The sequence below is a fragment of the Lupinus angustifolius genome, chromosome LG03, assembly GCF_001865875.1.
Source record: "Lupinus angustifolius cultivar Tanjil chromosome LG03, LupAngTanjil_v1.0, whole genome shotgun sequence".
Taxonomy (NCBI): domain Eukaryota; kingdom Viridiplantae; phylum Streptophyta; class Magnoliopsida; order Fabales; family Fabaceae; genus Lupinus; species Lupinus angustifolius.
The window spans coordinates 5,211,749-5,216,407 of NC_032011.1; positions in this window are offsets into that span (position 1 = coordinate 5,211,749).

The window sequence follows — 4,659 nt, forward strand, 5'->3', positions numbered from 1 at the left end:
AATTTCTTCATAGATTTGTTATGTTATATTTTTATCATGTTTCTTGGGAATTTAAACATGAAAGAATAACTCATTTTTACATTAAAAATTTATATATATTCTAATGATTTCATATATTATTTATGTATAAATTATAATGCTGCCCCCTCTAAAATCATGGTCAAGATCCGCCACTGCATGTTTGTAATTTTAAAAATAACATGTGCCTACAACTCTATTATATCGATTATTAGCTGAGAGCTATAAAGCTAAATGAAGTTTCAGATTATAGTCGGAAAGTGATATATATATATATATAGCTAATTGGTCGAATTAGATAAGAGGTATTTAACAAAACTAGTTAAATAAAGAGTTTTAATTTTTGAATGTCTTTAATACATACAACATTGGATTGAGATAAAATTTGTTATTTACTAAGAAAATTAAATTACAAAAATAAGAAAGTAATTATTAACAACTTCTCTACTAGTCTCTAGCTTTTGACATTTAAAGCTGCTAAGTAGTTTTCAAAAGCTAGCTATAATATTATGAGGATAATCACCCATAAAATATTTATATATAGGTAAGTTGAATGTGGAAATATATTTTTTAGGTCTTTCGATTATTTTTTCATACTACACAGGGTATTTCATTATTATATAAGTAATGAACTAATCCTTGTTGGAGACATAGTTGTTTCTCCCAATAAATATTGCTAATGAGAATCAAATCATTGATCTTTTAATTATCTTATAGATCTAATAAAATATTATACCACTAGATCAACATTTTGTTCCTATCACCTTTCCATTTGATTAATACTATTACGGTGAAGTGGTGAAGGTAGTGTTAGTCATTCAATTTGTGTCCATTTTAAGTCAAAAAATATTTACAGTCTAATAAAAGATTGATTTATATTTTCAAACTAAGTAAATCCAAACCAGTTTTAAACGGCTTGGATTGAATAATTCATTTTTAAATGACAAAATAATGAAATTAAACCTAAATATTGTAGCAAAAATGTCATTTAAAAATACGTCAAATCATACAAGTAACATCTCAAACTACAACAATAGCAAATAACAATGCAAAATAATGTAATACCTACCGATCTACCGAATTAACATTAAATTAACTATCATCTTAAAAAAAACATTATCATCAAGATGTTGGTTTAGTGGTGTAAGACTCCACTTAATTCTCAAGGTCAAAAGTTTGATTCTTATGAGTGATACTCATTGAGAGAGACAAACACAAACTTCGAAAGAGATTAGTTCTTTACCCAAAAAGAAAGAATACCCTAAGTAATACCCAAAAAAATCTTCAAAAACATTACGAATAAAAAGCTTAATAATGTCCATCACATTATCCCTCACATATATGCATTTTTCACTAAGAGTTATCTAACCAACTGCCGAAGATAAAAATCATAAAAAAGAAAATCCATACACAATATTTATTGATTTTTGACATCATACTAAAGAAATTATGTAACTTATTATTTCTTCATATGCACCAATGGCACAATAATTTGACATATCCATGGAATTTCAAAATACAACATAATATGGAATGTTGAAAACATCAATTTCTATCTATGTTGTATGCGAGGTTAGAGATCCATCTTGACCGAATCATTATAGCAACCTTTGCAATCTTGTTTGAAAAAAATGTCACACTCTTCTTCAACCTAGAATCTTTCTTGGTGCACTTCTTGAAAGCAATAAGGAAAGGATCATCTTCTTTAACCCATAGGCCCTTTTTAGGAGAAACTTTATAATAAGGAGGTTGGAATGTGCATGGAGGAAGAGGAAGTTGTAAATCATGAATATAATTTCTAGGCATAGATGTTTGTGTTCTATTTGGAGGGGGTGACAACTTGGTTAAAAACTTGTGTTCTTTATGGAGATTTTCACCATGATATACTCCTAAGACATTAGATACAACTTTTTGGTGTGTATTATGGGTGTTCCTCAATTGATAGTTAGAAATCACTATCTTAGAAATCGAACTTTGATCGACATGACATACTTTAGGGACATTAAACGAAGATGTTTGACACATTTTCAGAGAGCTTTCGAGTTTTTTTTTCTCTCAATGAAAGGAAGAGTGCAAAGTGATTTAAATTAGGAGGAATGTGAGGTATAGAGTATTGATCCATATATAGTGAGTGTGCTTAGCCAAGAAGTGATCATGAAGGCTCAATCTCCTAGAATCTAGGGACAAATATATGATTTTCTCTTTTATTTCATGTAAATATGTGATAAAGTCTCTATTATTCACATATAAGTTGTTATAAGGAGATTTTATTTTAATTTGCATGACACAAATCTTATTTTCATACTTGCATCACTCGACACATGTTTTTATCATATATATCACTGTATTTATATCTAAAACTACTTCTATCTTCTTTTTAATGAGATATTAGGGTTATTTGAGACAACTACAAGTAGTGACGATGCCAACTGGTGTTGAGAGTGTGCATATGCACACCCTAGAACTTTTTGGGGAAAAAATCTATATTATTTATAGAGAAAAATACATATATTGAGAGTGTAAGAGTTATTTACATTTTATTGTATTATTCATTATCCATATTTAATCATCATTTACTCTTAAAATAAAAATAATTCAAATAAATGATAGATTATCTAGTGACTATAAATATTTAAGCATTGCATATATATTAATCTCTTACTTAAAATTCTACAAGCCCAAAATTTATTCTTTTGTAAATGACATGACATGCTTCGTGAAAAATAAATAATCATTATATTGAACTATTTTATAATATTATAGATATGCAACTCGAGGAACTTCATAATTGAATATCCAAGACAAATACTCAATTGCTTCTTTGTATGTCTTATTTGAGTCTAGTTGACTTCTTCCCTAGTTTTGATATGACAAAACTGATTGAATTTGTAAAGTTTTATCCACATGATTTTTTGTTCAACTGATTTTATGATGTTTGATAATCAACTTGAGATGTATATCATTGATATGCATAATACTGTAGAATTTGCTTCTTTGAAATGAATAAATAATCTTAAGATAAGTTGATTGGAGGTGGAAGATACATTATTTTTCATTAACTTATCTTCTTTTGAAGTTAACAATGCAATTTTAAAAAGAGTTTTTCCAACTATGAAAATTGTAAAAGATAAATTGTGGAATCGAATGGAAGATGCATGAATGAATAACTATCTAGTGACTTATAATTGATTAGAATTGTTCAACAACATTGACAACGAAGTAAATATATTTCATCAATTTCAAAATGTGAAATCATATAGAGATTAGTTATGAAATATATATTTTATTTGATTAAATATATTTAAATTTTATAATTTTGACATCAATTTTTTCATTTTTTTAATTGATGATATTTATTATTTTAATTTTAACCTATGCTACACACCCTACCTCTAGATCATAGAAGATTGTTATTTCTATTTCCATCTTTATCTATCTCTATATATTCACCTCATGTCCTCATCTATATTTATATTTGTCTCTATCTATTTTTTATAAGATATCTATCTATATTATATACATATTTCATTAGGAGAGGTAGTGTTACACTAACGTATCATCTTTTGGCAAAAACTCTTATAATTTTAAAAATTCTTTGAAAAATGAATAGTCAATTTCTAAATATAATTCTTTTACTTTTTCTTTAATTTATCGTAGGAGTAGATATATCTATAGTATGTACAATCAATGGTAGTTTTATATAAAATAATTTTTTATAATTTTCAAAATATAAATTTGTTCGTCTTTTTTCTTTCGTTTTTTAGTGATATTTTTATAAAATAGAAAATTAAGCTTGAAAATGATCCCTTTTTAGTAAAAAAGAAACTGATTTTTGAGACCGATAGCTTTTTTAAGTGTTTCCTTGTGAAGAAAACATTGGAAATGATTTGAAGATAACTTTATTTATTTATTTATTTTATTGGATTAATTAACATTTTTAAAGTACTATTTAGTTTATATTGGTGGCCTGGTGGGGGAGTCATAGTAGGCTGTTTGCCATCTGGTTCGGAAATAATGAATCCAAACTCTAAATAACCTCGATGTCATATATATATATATATATATATATATATATATATAAATAAAAGAATAGATCTATTTACATTCAATTTAAGTACATTAATTACATTTAATCTTAGTTATTCATTTTCTATTTAGATCCAACGGATTAAATGAATGAGTTAATAAGTGATGAGAGATAAAAATAGAAATCTTAAATAATTTTAAGTTTAACTCATTTGGGGTGTTGGATCTAAGAAAATGAATGACTGAGATCAGTGTTATTTGGTCTGTTGGATCCAACTGATTAGGGTACTGTTATAGTGATATAACGGTTCAACCGGTGGTTTATTAATTAAACCGCATACTGATGAAATTAGATATACATATATAATATATTAACATTAATGTTGAAAAATCAATAAAAAATCAATAACTTTTTTTTATTTTCATTAAAAATTAATTTTAAATAAAAAACGGCCAGTATAATTATTGTACCTTACTGGTATTAGGACCGGTTTACCAGTTTACTGGTTGAACCGACTGACACGAACCAATTTTTATAAAACTAGCTGAGATTGAGCATAACTAGTGTAACGATCGAGTGTAAACGAATCTCTCCTTTATATATATATATATATA